Source organism: Ambystoma mexicanum, chromosome 7p (genome assembly GCF_040938575.1).
Source record: "Ambystoma mexicanum isolate Mex_15411 chromosome 7p, UKY_AmexF1_1, whole genome shotgun sequence".
Classification (NCBI taxonomy): Eukaryota; Metazoa; Chordata; class Amphibia; order Caudata; family Ambystomatidae; genus Ambystoma; species Ambystoma mexicanum.
In genome coordinates, this window is record NC_090939.1 from 386,263,251 (window position 1) to 386,282,197 (window position 18,947).

The following is an 18,947-nucleotide window of genomic DNA, read 5'->3' on the forward strand; positions in this document are numbered from 1 at the left end:
GTGACTCTGAGTTTGAAAGGTATTGGGTCTCCAGCTGAGGTCCCATTTTCCAAAAATACTCAGATGTTTTTGGAGCATGTCTTCATAAATGGGAACAAAGTCTCAGCACTACGCGAAAGAGCTTTGAGTATCACCACTTTCGGGAATGTTGGGTGCAAGGGGACCTGATCATTCCTGGTCCAGAAAAGTTAGTCAGGGGGTTTGCTTGCCTTACTCGACACCTATTGACTATAGTGCAGTTTGGTTGGAGGGGGAAAAATCTCCCGGTACTGTGTCACTGTCAAAGTCGCAATTCCAGTGGACTGTCTGCTGGGGAATGACCTGCCTGATGCCAAAATCATTGCTGTGGCCAGTAGATCTAGAGCCAACGAATCAGCAAGGGAAACATTTGAGGCAATGTACCCAGGAACTCCTCCAGCTGGAGATGGAAAAATACCGGGTCTCCTGGTAATACCCAGTCTGGATCTTAAGTCCACAGAGGGGCCTGCTTCTGAAAAAAAGGGCCTATTGGCCACTGAGGTGACTTCTGTGGTGACACACAATTTAGTGATCTCTGAGTTTCCTTGAGGTGTAGAATCCCAACCTGAGATGGAGGACAAAGTAGTTACAAACCTCAAGGGCCTGCCAGAACTGATCAAGTTTTCATCAGCTGGAGATACAAGTCAGGCTGACATTTTCAAGGCACAGAGGGACTGTGCCACTCTGGCAGATCTGCGTGAGTAGAATCCAAAGATGGTTGTGGCCTGCACATCAGTGTCTGGAATATGTTAAAGAATATTGTAAAATAATGTAATTGTTGTTTGGGTGCAGGGAGAGAAACATAGCTCTGGCACTAGAAGCCGTTCTGATAATCACTATGACCATTGATGTCAACCAGATGATTAAATATGCAATCCTCTATATTGAATGTGTACCCTAGAAATCATTGAAATGTAGCAAATATAGAATACAAAACAATGACTGACAATATGTTCATTTTGCACATATCCCTTAGATATCTCACACTTAGTGAAGAAATAGAATTCGCAAGAGAAAATTGCTTCGAAGGAAGGACGTAGCCCGAAACGCGTTGAGCTCATAGTTTTATCAAATTTTTTGTTGATTAAATAATGTGTTGAATAAACATTGTAGAAGTTGTTTTCTCTATAACTGAATGCTAATGAAGACTAATAATTGAAGAACTATTTGAAATGTGCCAAAAAAGGCAAGCAGCATTGCTATATTTACTGTTTGACTGATTTCAGTTAAGAAGGTGTGCAGGGGATGGGAGTGTCCACTACTGTTCCTTTGCATGATCTGCGTGAACATGCAGAGAAACAAGCTCAGGGGGGGTCTCTTAAGGCTGGTGCTGGGGGGATGTGCGGGCAGTCCCCAAGCTCCTTCTCATGACTTAGTGGATTGTGTGCTTAGCATCATATCCAAGATGGCCAAATACAGAGAACAGAGCACTCAAAGGTCAGCCAGGGGCTCATGAGGCACTGGTATGAATAGAAGACCACAGTGACAGAGTATATTACAGGAGAGATTGTTTGGATTATGAAAATTGTCAAGCCCAGCACCCTTCATGATAAGTGGAATGGACCTTATGTGGTTCTGAAAAAGATCATTTAGGTTAACTATTTCATTGATAGAAAGACCCAAAAGCAGATGCACAGGGTCTTTCATGTCAACCAGCTGTAGCCTCACTACAGCAGGGATGACTTGGATTTGGCTCTCATGATGGATGATGAGACCAAGGAGGAGACAGATCCCCTTCCAGACTTGGCGCTGTCAGTATTTACAGGTGAGCAATTTTGTCTATGCATATTTTGTTTAATGATTTCCCCCTGGGAGAACAACTTTTGATCTGTCAGTTGCTCAATGGCATTAGTGATTCTCATCCCCCATCCTTTCTAACAGTCTTCTGTTTGGGATGTCAATTGTGCCCTATTTATGTTTAGGGATTGCCAAAATAATTGAGGTGTATCAATGCAGTCTCTTTTGGCCAAGTTGCATCTATTGGTGTGCTTAGTGTCCTCCCTCAGGGTGATGGATCTGTCAGGAAGATTGTTCCCCAAGAATGGTGTCAGGTTCCATGTAAATCAAAGAACTGAGACAGGTTCCATGGTTACTGAGTTTTCCTAACCTCTGCATACAAATCTTGCGCAGCTGAACAAGGAAAGTCTGTTGGCCAGTTATCTATTTATTTCTGCAAACCTTTTCATTCTGTCTCTTCCCCCGTACTAGCTAAGCAGGTTTGTTGGGTTATGGTGCAGGTGGGGATCAATATATCTATGTTTGGATTCAATTCAGCTGAAGGAGCTATGGCTTCCAAGGCATTCTGATCAGGGGCTTGGCAAAAGGACATTCTTCAAGCGTCTTACACTCTAATGATAAAACATTTAATTAGCTGTATTTCAAACCAATTGAGTACTTGCCAAGGTCTGCCCTTAAAGGGCTTTGAATATGCATAATAGAAAGCCTCTGTGTTCAGCCATAGAATGTCAGCTCTTCCTAGTAATTTATGATCAGGAGTCAGGATGCTACTAATGGCAGAGAGGTGAGCATTATCCCATCCTACGTTGCTTTGCCTATATCTGTCGTTTTCTATTATTTTGATAAATCTCTTTGGTGAGCCAAAACAGACGAAATAGATTCACATAGCAACTACGAAAAGCATGCAGGCCAACAAAACTTTACTAGAGCTTAAGAATCTGCACTTGAATCCCTAACCATAATCACACATTTTAGGAAATAGTAGATGGAATAAGGCACAAGGTGGTTGAAGCCAAAGACCCACAAACACTATGAGCCATGGGGTTCCCTAAAGAGGCGTGGGGGCTCAGGACGACCATATATAATTCATCAAAAACATTCCCGACTAGCTCATATTTATCTGACATGATTTTCTTATCATACATGACCGTTTATTTAGCAGATAACACTACCAAGTCTTGTATCCAATTCATGGAGAGTGGCTTCAAAGTTGCTTTCTAACATTTCAGTATCTCACTTTTCACCATGATGAGAGCTCAGTAGCACAGCAGTTTGTAATTCCTAGACTTATGCAAAGTCTTTGGTAAAATTCCAAGGAGGATAAGGAGGGGATCCTGAGGGAGCTGGACAGCATTAGTAACCTTGATACCCATGAAGCCCTTTGGCTATAAGGTGCAGTGTGAGCTGCAGGAACAGATCAAGAAATAGGGAGGTCCTCTCTCCATTCCTTCAATGCCAGCACTGCTTTGCGGTTGATAGTTTGTATTGGTAGGATTGATGGTGAGATGTTCTTCTGAAGATACTGAAGGGATGTCCAGATTTTCAATTTGGTTACGGGCAGTGGTGGCTTGTCTCATCTTGCTGTCTAAAGGAATGCTTCTTTGACACGTGTGGTTGCAGAGGAAAAGATACATGTTATATCTCAGGAGAGATGGTATAGGACTTACTTGGGAGACTAGGAATGGTCAGAAGGCCGGACGCACTGAGGGTAGAATTATGGGAATGGGGTGTTTCGGTTTTCTTAATGTTGTTTGAGAATACATTTAAAAAAGGTCTACAGTTCACTCTACAGTTTCTCTTGTTTTCCTTTAATAAAGTACTATTTAGCTAAGGTGGAACCTACAGTCCTATATGTGTTGTACTCCTCATTGTAAGAACTCAGGGATATCCTTCACTACATATAGGGTATGATTTGGAAGAAGACCTTGAGTTTGCTGCAATGATTGCCCAATCCAATAATCTGACATGAGTTGGGTCTAATATTACTGGGATCAAGGTATCAGTACAGGCAACTGACCTGTCATGTTAAGATCATTGGGCTCCCACGCACTCACTGTATGAGGACTTGGAGATTATCTGCCAGAATGAGACAGTAGCCTCGCTGGTTCTATTCAAAACTTCCATGATCACTTTGCTGGGGGAAATTAATTCATCAGAGGAGGAATTGGTGAATAGGCCGACCATGACAAAAAATAAGCTATTCACGGCAGACTGGAGCTCCACGATACAAAAGATGGCGGCTTATCCATCCGTCTTAAAGGGAATATGCAAGCTTACCGAGAAAAATAGGCAACCTGTCTAAATAGATCTCCTAGTTTCCATCGGCAAGAGCACAAACCCTATACTTGCGGTTCAAACTGAACATCTTGCCCACTTGGACCAGACTAATAAATGGGCTGGCAATCTTATTCGGTCTTCAGTATGCCGACTATCTAGGAATTCCTCTTGCACAGAGTCATTGAAACATCTAATGATCTTTTGTACCAGCCTAACAGAGCGTAGAACATTTGTTTTGAGGGGTACCTAGGGATTGAGGGGAGACTTCGGGAGATCTATTCTGGTCCCGGCTTTTTTTGGGGGACAATACTTCACTTGTTTAGCATTGTATATATTTTTAAAGTCGACACTTGAGAAGCTTGAACTAAGTGTATAAATGTACGTATGTTTTCGTCTTTCTCTTTTTTCATGTAGGTTGCTTGATGTCTTACATGTTTGAAAAAAATTGCGCTGTATTTGTCGTTTTTATGAAAAGCTTGATTTGTTCAATGTCAAGCTGTAACACAATAAAAAAAAAGAAACTGCATAATTTTTGCCACAAGAATTCCTAACTCTTGTAAATTATTAGGAGTAAACAAAATTATTTCAGGGGAGAATATTTTCACTTGCAGCATTTCTGAGACAGTGGGCATCATTATGTCCCGGGAGGATAGCTCAGTGGCAACGTGCCGGGGATTTAAATGCGTTATAAATATGCAACTAAGACAACAACAAAAAAATCTGCAACAGTGCCTCGATGACCCCGGGCTGTGTGAGCGCTTTAAAAATGCAAATAAATAAATAAATCATGAGTCTGCCGGTGACCATGCCGGTGCTACCGGCAGGTTGCCGCAGGACTTGTAACACTTTTCTGGGGGCCTGACTTCCCGGTGCCACCAGGACATTGCAAGTCCCGGCAGATCGGGAAGTCAGGCACCGGAAAATGTTACTCCCCATTCCTGTGGAGTCCCATAAGACTCCATGGGAGTGGGGAGACGGAAGCACCACAGAGAGCTTCAGTGAAAACTCTGCGGGCGGGTGCCGTTACGCCCAGCAGGCCAGAACTGCCGGGCGCAACGCCCCCCCGCCTGTAGAGTTGTAGTGTGGCAGTCCAGAAATGGGTGCCGGTACGGTGCGACCGGCACCCATAATTTCCGGACCGCCACACTCGTAACGAGGCCCAGTGTATTCCTTTTACTTGAGGTATTACTAAGCTGCTGAAGCATGCATCAATGTTGTTCGATAAACTTGTGTCATTTACCTTTACAGTATGGCATGGACCAAGCTTTTCCAAAATAGAATACATTTATATATATTGTACTATTTCCGAATTCATCTATTCAATTATCTCCATTCAGTCCTTTGTAATCCACCCACTGCACAAATATAACATGATTAACAGGAAGAAAGTACCATTATCTAATCCAAACAACAGGGCTTCATTAGTATTCAAATTAGAACTGGTTGATTTCTACAGTTTGCATTATAGGTACTGGTCAGAGAATTTAAAACACATCTTTTTTTTTCTTTATTTGTTTTGGTTTATTCAAACCTTTACAAGATGCTACATACAACACTATAATTAATTTCATACAATTCCAACAATTTTCTACAATTTCTACAATTTCTTTCTTGACATAATCTAAAATCAATAATTTGTTCCATATATCATACCTACACATTTATTAAAAAGACATTAGACTAAAATGACATTTGCTATTTCCTATTTACATCCTACTTAAAACCATCATTCCCAAACAGAATACGTAACATAATCTGGGCAAACCAGGGCAAACACAAATGAGACTATAGAGCAACGAGGGAATTTGGTAATCTGGCCGACATTATGAATTGGAGGCATTTGGAATTCTCTTAAATGTAAAATCTACAGTGACGCCCCATGGCAAAGCCAATAGGTTTGGTTATGCACATGAAGAGCTTAAGCCTTTAAACTTTTCGCTGTTAGGTGGTGTTTAAGTGAAACCTACAAGCCACAACTATTGCTTTGGCATACAAATAGGCGGGAGCTGGGATGTGAGGAGGGATAAACAGCTTGTGCGTATTATTTGGTATTTAACCACCTATTCAAAGTCTGCCGCCTTGCTCATCCTTCAGGCCATTTCCACCCTCTACCTGCCCTTCCCAGCTCAAAATACATTCTCCTGGAATATCTTTATTATTAATATTATTATTATAATTTGTAAAGTGCTAAAAAGAGAGGCCTGGAGGCATCGGAGCGCTTTCAGCTGGTTATCTCAAGCAGCAACATCAAACTATGTGCTCTACAATTCCTACCAGTGTTTCTTCAAAGCAATCTTCTGAGAGTAAATGGGTTAATAGGAGCTGTAAGTGTGCTACTGGTGCAATAAAAATGTCTTAACCAAGGGTGCTTTGTAACCTGTTAAAACAAGTATTGACAAAGCCAACAATTCGGGCTTGTGTACAGGTATTAGATAGGCACTTGCCTCCAGTGCTATTATATGCCCAAATATGCACACCATTTTCCATCTATTGCCATCTTGTGGCCAGGAATTACCATTATGGCAGTGCTTGCCAAATGCCTGTCCAATACCTACACAAATCCCAAAACTGTTGTATTTGCTAATGCTTGTTTTGCACTGTAGCGGTGTTACCATAATTCTTACCGTTTACGAATTCAAAGTGAGAACTCTACCTTTGCCAGTGCTTGTTTTTATCATTTTATCAGGACGAACAACTTTTCTTTCTTTTTAATTTATATGTAATTCTTACAAATAGCCGTCCAAAAATGGTAATCTTACTTTGGTTGTTATCTTGTAGAAACATACACTGTTATGCTTGTGTGCCGTTCTCAGTAGCTCAAGGTTAGAAAACCAACCGATTAACGCAGTGCTTTAAGAAATAGAAAATAAACAGTCACACTTCTTATCGCTGGGACCCACAAGCAGAACATTAAACAGGATGGCCGGGCAGAGCTTTATATGAAAAAGGCTAATTACAAAATGCATTGAAAGCATCCAGTCATCTGATAGGAATGCGACTGCAAGTTACTGATATCGCCCACCACAACTGGAGAGGCAAGGCTGCTCCCACAATGTGCGACAACTTCACAAAGCAGTCAGAACTTCACAGAAATTGCATAGACTTCATTTTAGAGCGTAGCTTGCAGTTTCAACCAACTTCCCTCCGGATAGGTCTCCTAAACTGGTACAGTAGCAATTGATAGCATTGGGCACATTAACACGAGCAAGCGGCATTTTCCACGTTGGCATGTCATGTTATTAGGAATTATACCGCGCATCAGCGAAATATGGCAGAACTGGATTGTCATTTTTTTTCACCATGGCACGGCTTCACCACCCCAACTGTTCTTAATAAACGACGTACAATATTGTTGGTCGCATTTATGTATGTTTTGTGCGCGTGATGTTAGTATGAGGCCATAAAGATAGCTCACTGCGTTGATGCATCAGTTGCAGAAATCTAAGTGAGAAAAGCGCAGATCCCCACGAGACCCGATTGTCCTGTTATTTTTTTGAGGTCACTAGAAAGCCAAGCATTGCTTTGGATTTTAGTAACACCCACGATCAGCTGGCAACAACTCTACAAACTTGCAAGCATATGGTGGCAACCGTGTTACACACATATATATATATATATATATATATATATATATATATATATATATATACTACAAAAAAAACTTTGTTGAGGGGACGTTATGGTTAAGTTGCCCTACCTAAAAAAAAGTGCTCGTATCTTTTTTTTATGTTGCCTATCTATTTTTTAAATAAAATGTTTAGCTGGAATACCCCTTTAACCATAACGTCCCCTTAACAAAGTTTTTTTTGTAGTGAATTGTACAGGTTTTTGGAAGGGGAACTTAATCATGACATTGTGTCAATGAATTTGTTGTGCGTAATATACACTGTCATCATGTGATTTTGGGAGATATGTAGTATAATCTACGTACTTGATATACATTTAACATAGAACATACAGAACCCTCTCCCTATTGATATTAGAAAGGGACGGACTGAGTGCCTGTTTGCGGACGGGGGCGGACAAGATGAACATTACCCAAAGAGGCGGGAGGTATCTGAAAATGTACTATTGTCTTACACAAAAAGTGTTCAATGTAGAAGAAGGACATAAAGGTATTATAAGTAGTAATAAGTAAATATGGAAACCTGAAGATGTGAAAAGAAAATGAGACATTTAATAACCATGTAGAATGAAATGGATGGTACCATAAAAAAAAAAGGATGCCTCCATCGTAATCACTTCACAGAAACTCGGCAGCTTGGAACGACAGTGGACAGACGCAGTAGGACGAAGGGAGATTACATCAAAAGAGTGAGTGGAGATCATTATTTTGTATGTGTCTGTTTTTCTTTTGGTATGTGGTGCAGAAATAATATTTTATTTCTGTTGTTTTGACTCAGAAATGGCTAGTACTTTCGAGTGGCTGGAGGAGAATTTTCCACATGGGGAAATGTCTGAAGACATCGACAACAATGGTACACACTGCTCTGAATATGCAAAATAATGACCAGTATTTTGTAGACATTTAACATATGTATATTTTTTTTTAACAGACCAGGAAAGAAAAGAAGAAAGGGCAACAAACGAGACAGAAGAAGACAGGATAAAAAGGATTGAGCAGAAAATGGACATATTGAACGAGAATTTTAAAGGTTTATGGGAGTTTGTGGAGGACTGTGTGAGAGGAAAAGTTTGTTACCATTGCCCCACCTGCACCTGCCCCGCTTCTCCATTCCCTAGTGAACCAACCCCAAATCTTCAAGAGGAAAATATATGTTTTGACGAATTATCCATCCCTTCTTCCCCTCACAAATCTTCTCCTCATAACAGCCCGTGTTGAATCCTAATTCCCCCATATTTGTGTCAGTAGCCGCTTCTCCCGCTGTTTCTTTGTAGTGAAGTGTGTGTGTGTGTGTTTGGAATGTTTTTGTACAGTAGTTGTAGTTAAAGAGTTTGAGTAAAACATTTTTTTTTGAAAAGACGTAAAATGTTCGCGAACAGCGCGCCTGTTTGACCTATCCATAAGGAATGGAATGTGGGTGCTGTGAAGGCAGTACACCTACCCTTAGTAATGTCAAGTAAGATGGACTTGATGTTTGACCGCACCATCTGCTGAAGTTGTGCGTACATAAACAGAAAGGGGCGTCCTAAGGACAATATACCTCGCCATACCGCTTGCAAACGACATGAAACATGTTCGCAGAACACACCAAATGTCCGGGATGGCTGTAAATGAGCAAAATGGGAGTGTGTGAAGGACAGTATACCTGTCCGTATCGGGCGCAGCCGAATGGTGCCATCCGTAGAACAGGCACGGTGGCCCGCAAGTTCATAGGCAAACAAAATGGAGTTGTCCTAAGGACACTGGAACTGTCCGTACAGGGAGTATATCATGTATGCACATGTGCATAAAAACCGTAAGTATAGCGAACATCGCGTCTGTCCCTAACTGTCCGTCTCACTTGTGTCGCACTTTGAATTAGTTTGAAAACCCGAACACTGTCCGTAGGACACTTGCGTGCATGCGCACGTTTGTTACTCTGCATTTGCTGTCCAACGGACTCCCATTTCTGGCGCGGATGTGTTCAGGATGTCATCATGTGACCGCACCCACGCTGAGCGTGTGGACTAATTTGCGCAGTTTGTGTGCTTCCGCAACAGTACAAAAGAACTTGTTGACACAAGGCAAAGCATTGTAGCGTGTAAAAATATCATTTCACATATCCCAGACAATAGCTGACCTGAGGACTTGGTTTGTAACATTTTTGTACCGCTTTGCAGTGATGAAGACGGTCACAAGGCACACCCCTCCACCCCTACAAATGGCCACACCCCCGAGCACATCTTCATTGTCCTTCTAGCTATAGCAGATTGAGGTGTACTGCCTTTACTGCTGTAGTGACCAAAAGGAAACTAATCGGTATGGCTTCCATGGCTGCTGTTGGTTCATTAGCCTCTGCACCACCCCCAAACCCGCCACCACACCACCTCTCCAAGGGCCTGCAGAGAGATGTATGGGTGGGGATGTAGAGAGCGAGGAAGAACAGGAGGAAGAGAATGAGGTGGAGGAACTCCGCACTACGAGAACTCGCTGGGAGTCGTGGGTGTGGTGGTTGTTTTCCGTTTATGGGAACATACCAAAAGCATGTGCAAACCTGATGAAGTGTAACCAGTGCGAGGTGCTGCTGAGTCTTGGGAGACTTGGTTCGTACAGCTTTGGTACGACAACCATGAAGCGACACCTCACTTCGTTCCACACTGCAGACATTCGCAAGGTGGTGCCATGTGAAGAGCGTAGTCGATTGAGTTCCTCCACAGCATCCTCCGTGTCCGATCCTCCCACCACAAGAGACACTCCTGTGGGGGAGCTCCTCCCTCCAGGTGCCTCACAAGCCATTCGCAATGCTGTTGACCCTTACCTTTCAAAGGTGACAATAGTGTGTAAGTATTGTGACACAGTACTCTGCAGGGGGGAGAGTTTTCGAAGTGCTTTTGAGGCTACGGTCGCAGAGCACCAGAAGATCTGCTCCTTACCTAAATAAAGCTCACCATATATCTTTCTGTGTTCACTTGCCCTTTCTTATCCCCGTGGCTAGTGTCCCTTCCTTACCCTCCTTTGGCCTCCTCTCCTAGTGTGTCGTGTGCTGTGAAGCAATAAACGTGAAAACAACATAAATTACAGAAAAGGCTCTTTTCAGAGCTGCCTTTCTCAGTTTAACAATAGAACTATGAAGTGACGGTCGTAGACCCCCGCAGAGTTGTTGAAAAGTTCACGGACAGTCGTAGGAGAAAAAAGGGAAGGAGCAAGCGGAGCAAACACAATGAAGTGTACGCTGGGAGTAAGTGGTGGCTCTGAAAAGAGACTTTCGGTGGTGTGTTGTGTGGGTCAAAAACTGTGGATTGGAGAAAACGGATTGGCAGATAGGTTAGTGTGAATTCAAAAGAGGTCGCAATGCATTTTGTACATTGCGAAGAAAAATCTGATTGCCAGCATATGTGAGGTGGACTCCATCTCCGCCGAACATGAAAGAGCTGCGAAACAAAATGTTTTCATTGTGGAAGGAGGACATGCCAACATCTCTTAAAAAGGCACAAACAGCCTTTTTCACATTGCGTCTCACTTTCTCCATGTGTGGACCAAAAGCAGAAGAACGTAGCCATATTTGTCTTTGTGCAATACGGGGAAAAAGTATTTTACAATTTGGAAACATGTCCATGAGCTTCGCAAGTCCTTCCTTCATTGCAAATTGCAAAGAAATTCCAGAGACATGTCCTAAACTGTTTCCTCCGCAATGAATGATAAGTATATCTGGAGGACGCTCTGTCAGTAAAGTAACACAGAGAGGTACCAAGTCCAGCCACCTCATGCCACGCACGCCATGCCAGTGCACTTCCACATGAGGAAAACCGAGATCTGCAGATAAGCTGCAGCTTTCTGCATGCACCTTCAACCAATGTATCCATGAGTCTCCCAAAATCCAGATAATCTGTTTTCGAGCATGGAAAGACATGGCTGTGTGGTCTCCTGTCAGGGAGAAGACAGTCTTACTAAATTGCACCGTTCAGAACACACCTACTGAACTTTATTGACTAATCCCTAGCTCCGCTCATTCTCATTTGCATTCGTCTCCACCCCTGAATCCCTTTTGGTGATATGCGCTGGCTGCAAACTACCACCATGTTCGCGGACATGTATAGGATCAGAGCGTGACGACGGTTCATTAAAGTATTATTCCCCTTTTTCCCCTTTAAGGTGGGCTCTGAAAGAGCCATTTTCTTTTTGTTTTTAGCCAGATACCGTACAGACATCTGTTATTTTATTAATTTCTTTGTATTTTTTGTCCTTGCTTTACTCCTACAACCATTACAGAACCTTCTCTAAAGCAAGCCTTACGTTCCAAAAGAACATCGCATTTCCCAAAGAAGATAGCGCAACACCATCTGCTTCAAAATAATCTGCATTGCTTGGAGCAATGTTATCGTGGCTGCAGAAAAACATACCAGCTCGTAACATGAATGCAAGCATGTCACGATTGATACTACACCTCCCAATACTTTGATCTGGACAGAAAACAGAATTGTTGTCCCATTTTACGCTAGGGAGTAAAGCAGAAAAAATTACTTTCGTTGTTGGGAAGATGGTCATGAGTGCTTCAACCAACTGTGCCAAATCTGCCAACAAAGTACGTGAACTCACGTATCCTAAATGGCAAGCACCGTAGTGCAAAATTACCACGTGAGGAGTGGTCATTGTACGCATGTCTCTGCAAACTTGCAGAATTGCCGCAGCATTGGCATCAGTCAGCTCTGAGTTGGGGGGAAATCCACCAGAGATTCGTGCTATTACCGCCGGCTTTAAGAGCGCAAAAATTCCCCATTGAACCCAATGGGGAATGGGGAATTCCCGAATGGGCTCAGTGGGGAATGGGCAATACCCGTTCCGCCAAACCCGTGATCCCGCGCTATTAGCACTGAGGGGTTTGGCGGTAGGGTTATTAACGCTGGCGCTAATAGCGCCGGCGTTACCGCCCAACTCATGATGAGGCCCAAAATGTGGAATACATATTCCACCTACTCTATGAAAGTGAATTAGCAACACTCTGTTACAGAGTTGCACACATTCTTAAATCTGGAACCCACTTTCAAAATATGTCAGCTATGCAGTTAATACAAAAAGTACAGGAAAAAGATGAGGTTTTACCATCAAGTATACAAAATTTGTTTGCAAACATGCGTGGTACAAAGGAATACTGGTTCCGACGGCACGGGACGTGCGTTGTATGATCAGAAACCTTGGACCACCAACTTGGTTTGTTATGCTAAGTTATGCAGAATATGCATGGGAAGATTTACATGAGTTCCTACGCATAGCAAATAGCAACAAAAACAACATAGATATGTTAACACCTGGAGAACATTGCTCTCTAGATCCAGTTAATGTGTCAAGATATTTCCATCATCGTTTCATTGCCATGCTACACTTTATTTGCAATAAAACTTCTCCTCCCCTTTTGGAGAAAAGAATATCAAGCGAGAGAAACACCACATATTCACATGCTGTTATGGATCAAAGGTGCACCGAAATCTGGTCACCACAGTGATAGCACTGTTTTGCAGTTTATCCAAAAATATGTCACTTGTGAAATCCCTTCACAAACACATAGTGAGCTGCATGGGCAGATTTTACAATTTCAAAGACAAAAATGTGGCAAATATTGTTGCCACAAATACAAAAACAAAGGAAAATACTACACCAAATGCCGCTTTGGTTTCCCTAGACCAGTTACAGAAACTGGTGAAGTAAACAACTTCATGTCTTCAGTTTGACATAGTGTTAAAGGTAAATCACCTAAGAACACGTATTACATAAAAACAAGGGAAGAATCAAAATATATCAATGATTATAATGCAATCATTGCCTTCTTATGGAATGCAAACATAGATGTGCCGTACATTGCAGACAATTCAACTGCTGTTGCACGATATATTATAGCCTACTTAACAAAAGCAGAAAAAACAGAGCTTCAAGACCTCTAGAATGACCTAGCATCAGACAAAACATTCTCACAGAAATTGTACAGCCTAGGCATAAAAATGCTCTCTCATAGAGAATGTGGTGCCTATGAAGCAGCAGATTGTTTAACCGGTACTGCTTTGTATGGAAAATCAGACAACATAGTATGGCTAAGTCTTGGTCCTGCAAAATGTAGAAAAAGAGTGCTAAAATCATATGAGGACATAGAAACAATTGCCAGAAATGATCCAACAGCCAAGACATTCTAAAAAACAATTTACTGGACACATACTATCCGAACAGGAGTACCACTCTGGAAAACATGTGTCTATACCACATAGCTCAAAACTTTGCATACAAAAATAATGTAAAACCTGAGGAAAGCAAACGTAGATATAGAGTGACCGACTGTGAAGGGAGCTTAGTGAAACTTACCAAACGAAGTTCAATTAATCATGTAAAATTGTCATTAAAAACTCCTCAACAGAAACATCTATATTACATGTCTCTGGTACAACTTTTCAAACCATGGAAAAAAGAGGAAGACATACTACATAACTATGACTGCTATGAAGATGCTTGCAAAGCAAATGAAAGCGCTATCACCGATGTGAACTTTACGTAGTACAAAACAATGTTACACAATGAGCAGCAACAGGAAGAAGAATCTCAGGCCCAACTAGATAAGGACTCTTCTGACGATAGTCAACCTTCTCTAACAGGAAGTCAAGAACCACTAGGACAACCACTAATAGCAAATGAGGCTGAAGTAGCTATGGCAGAAGTAGAAAACACCATGTATCAGTATCAAGAGGATACAGAAGACTTAACTGTACAACAAGCAAAACCTAACAACGATCAGCGCACCATTTTTGAAGATGCAACAAAACAAATTGTACATGCTATACAACACTAAAATAAAGAATGTACCTGCCAAAATTACAAACCTACACTGCTGTACGTCAGTGGTGAAGTTGGATCAGGGAAAACATTCTTAATCAAAATCATTAGCAAGTTCCTTCAACAATTGACAAACAACAAACTGTCAGCTGATGTAATGGCCCCCACATGTTTAGCTGCCTACAACATAGGCGGTGTCACTTTACACTGATTACTACTGCTTCCAGTAGAGTATCAAAATAAATTAGACTACTACAAACTTTCTGCAGAAGCTGCAATGGAATTACGCAGAGTATTGAAACAAATGAAAATGCTACTAATAGATGAAGTGAGCATGGTCTTCAACCTAAAGTTGGCTGTGATTCACCTCAGATTGCAAGAAGTACTTAAAAGTAACAACGATGAAATCTTTGCAGGGAAACACATTATCGGTTTTGGAGATCTTCTACAATTGACACCAGTGAAAGGTGAACCGATTTTTAAAACCTTAGGCCACAAACTCTGCCGGAAAACTATTGGCAGCATAGGTAATGTTAACCTTTGGGAACATTTCCAATACAGAGAATTAACTGAGACCATGCGGCAATCTGCAGTTCTCACTTATACCAACATCTTAAAAAGTATTAGAGTTGGTGTATTATCGCAAGAAGCACAAGTTGCATTGAAAAACCGGCACATACATTCACTTTATGGCGATAATGCATGTGCAACTGATGTTATGGAACAAATAGCGCACAAAAATGTCAATTGTATGGCCTTAATGCCAACTCTTGCAAGCTGTTTCAAATTCAATGAAACAATGTTAAATAAATAAATGCAACCAATGATGGAAATTAGCACCACAGACAAACTAGACGTACATGGTATGACAGTACCCATGTGTGAGCAAGCCACAAGAAGACTAAATAGTTTAGAAAATTCAATCTCCAACACAGCTGGGTTGGAAAAAATATTGAAATTATCCTTAAATTGTAGAGTAATGCTTAAACGTAACCTTGACGTAGAGCAAGGGCTAGTTAATGGAGCACTGGGCACAGTTGTTGGCTTTCAATCATACCCACGTGATAGCAACATTCAGTTTGTCAATATTCACTTTGATAAAGTTTCAGAAGTGAAAAGGACAGGGTGCTCAATTGCTCGATTCCTTCTCTTCAAAGACATGTATGTACGTAGAGAACATTTTTCTCTAACTCTTGCATATGCAGTTACCATTCATAAATCCAAAGGTCTTACCCTAGACAAAGCATTGATAGATATAGGAAACACAGTGTTTAAGGAAGGCATGATCTACGAAGCATTATCACGCTTACGTACACTTGACGGTCTATTGCTAATGAACTTTGATGCAAGTAAATTCAAAGCTGATATTCCTTGCATTCTAGAATACAATAGACTGCGTTCACTGTACACCCCTCATCTGAAACAATACCCTGTTCCAGATAAAGTAAAACATGGTAAAACAAAACTAAATGAAACAGAAATGCAACAGATTCCAACAGCAAATTCCGCACAGAAAAGAAAAGAAGCTAAAGTTTCATCAATTACCGCAAACATAGAAAAACCTATTAGGGAATGTAAACCAGGGACGTCGGCAAAGAAGCAACAGAAATTCCGAAAAATGAACTCAGATACAGAACTTACTGGTCAATTCAAATTTGCAAATGAAAGTAGGGTAAGTTGCTATGCAAATGTAGCAATGAATATTCTATTTCAATTGCCACCAATTGTAACAATATTTACCTGCACAGCACAGACCAATTATGTTTGCAAATGTTAGTGCTGCATAGAAATGCAACAAGCAATCCTGACAACACATACAGTGTTCATGGAGTAAGGCAACAATTGGACGACTGTGCTGGAATGATGAGATTCACTATAAACTCACAAGAAGATCCACAAGAATTTCTAATCTACATACTGTTAGTATTGGAAAACAAAAGCATACCTGTATATGACATCTTCCAGATTTCGTACATGTGGAAACATACATGCACTCTCTGTAGCAAAGTGATACAGGAAGAAATCCCAAATGAGCGATTTGTGTATGTTTCCATACCAAATTGTGAGAGCATTCCATTTCAGCAACTTGTACAAAATGCAAACCATGGCAGATTATGTACTATTTGCAATTCAGACAATCGCTACACCTTAGTGATACAATCACATAGTGCCTGCATAATGCTTTTGCTTCTACGTTATAATGCAGATGGCACCAAAAACAAGTGCAAACTGACTGGATTCACACACGGTCAAGTGTCACTTGGAAAGAAAACCTTTACAACAGTAGGTATAATCTACCATGCAGGAGCTACAACCAATGCAGGTCACTCCACTGCATACATTAAAAAGAATTGTGGATGGTTCGAATGTAATGATAGCACCATTACTCTAAAGCAGAGATTGCCAGCTAATCTTACAAATGCGTATTTAATGTTCTTAAAGCCAAAATTTACGAAATAATGTGTACTTCAAGATTGTCAAAAAAGTATGTGAAAGACTACAAACATTGAGAATACACCAACAGGTATCTAACTACCTAAGAGGATGTAATAATGACACAAATGAATGAATATCACAGATCGTTAGGAACACATGCACAGGTAGAATACGCCTACAGGTATCTAACTGTTGTTAAAAATCGGCAGGAAGGCAACACATATAACATTAATCAGAAAGATGAGGGAAACACTAAAAGGAAACAAGGAAGTAGTTAGTACCATAGTAAATGAAGGTTTTTTTTAATCCGACAAGGATTATTTTTTTCGAGACCCAAGGATTAGAAAAGCAAACACAGAAACTGAGCACAATGCACAGTACACTGGTTTGTAAACTAAATATGAGGGTAAAAAAAAGGTGAACTGTCTATTATGCAATTTAGTACATTTTCAAAAAATGCAGTCTAACATACCTTTTCCTTTTACCACAGAAATGGAAAAAGGGATACTTCCGCCAAGTACGATAGGCATTTAAAAATTGTATGTGGATTCTGAACAAAGTAAGGAGTAAGTATATTGGCAGTCATTTTGTACACATGCGAATCTACACGTCTAATCGATGGTACTAATATGCTGCAGTGCCTGTAGGCTGGGCCTTGCATCTTCGGTGTGTAACCTATCACCTACGCCTTACGACCAAGGTACAAAGAGTATAGTTTCTAGCCACAACCATCGCTGCATATCAAAACCATGGTCCTTGTAAATTAGCTACTTATAAATTTACTTTTCGGACCATCGTCTGCAGCCATGCAGCCAAGACACTAGGGCATGCACACAACTAGGGCATTACACCACACCCATATTGACTTGTAACTCCACTGCTTATGACTTCAGTCTTGGGTGCATGGCATTTGGGCATGCAGTCAAGAGTCTGGATCCTGGCCAGAAACACCACAGCATATCGAAACCATTGTGCCTTGTCATTTTACTATGTACAAACTTGGTTTTGGGAGCTCCCAAAAAATCTACGCCCTCCCCACAACCATCTTAATGATGTTGCATAGTACAAGTGTACCAATAGCTGTGACATGGTGCAGTAGTTTGTAGCCACAGGCGACAGAGGTGAGTTGGAGGCCATAGCATTATGAATGTATGGGTATACAGTATTTAAAATGCATATTTACTTACAACTGCAGTGCTTATTACTTTGTTCAAATACTCTGCATCCTGGCCACTACTACCACACCATATGACATCCATTGTGGCATATAATTACACTACGAACAAATGTACTTTTGGGGGCATGGCCTTCGGCCATGCACCCATGATTGCAGCCCCTCTCCACAGCCGCCAGAGTGATGCACTACCACACCACATCGTACCCATTGTGCCTTGTAAGTACACTACATATAACTGTGCTGTTGGGTGCATGGCCTGTGGCCATTCACTCATGACTGCAGACTCTCCCCACACCCACCTGACTGATGTTCAATACTAGGAGTGTCTCTGTATCTCTGAAATGCTGCACTGTTTGTGGCCAGGGCCTAAAATTTTAGGTGTATATCCATACATTTCAATATATGGTTGTGAAGTGGCTTACAACTCCAGTGCTTACAAGTTTCCTTTTGGGTGCATGCTTGGGTGTATGGAATACAGCCTAAAACCATGCACCCAAAAGTACACATCTTGTCCACAACCACCGCACTACATGAAACCCATGTGGGCTTGTAAGTGAAGAGGTTATAGCTTTGTTGTTGGGGGCATGGCCTTCAGCCTTGCACCCAAGAGTGCACACACTCCCCACAACCAGGCAATCGATACGCATTAGTACGGGGGTATCCTTGGGTGTAACATGCTGAAGTGTTTGTGGCCAGGGCCTAGAGTTTTGGAAGTAAGGCCTTCGGCCTTCGGCTGACGGCCATGCATCCAAGACTCTAGGCCCTGGCCACAACCACTGTAGCATGTGCCACCCATGGCAGCATACTGATGAATACAATAACCATAGGAAAAAGTATTGCAATTACGGCATGGTGTCAATTTCAACGTTCCCTAACACCACACGT

The 18,947-nt window shown here is 41.5% G+C and overlaps 1 protein-coding gene across 1 annotated transcript in view; it reads left to right on the forward strand.

Annotated features, from left to right (window-relative positions):
• Positions 1 to 18,947, forward strand: part of LOC138525943 (stomatin-like) — a 217,548-nt gene that overhangs the window by 145,895 nt on the left and 52,706 nt on the right. The gene's annotated exons all lie outside the window — the stretch shown is intronic.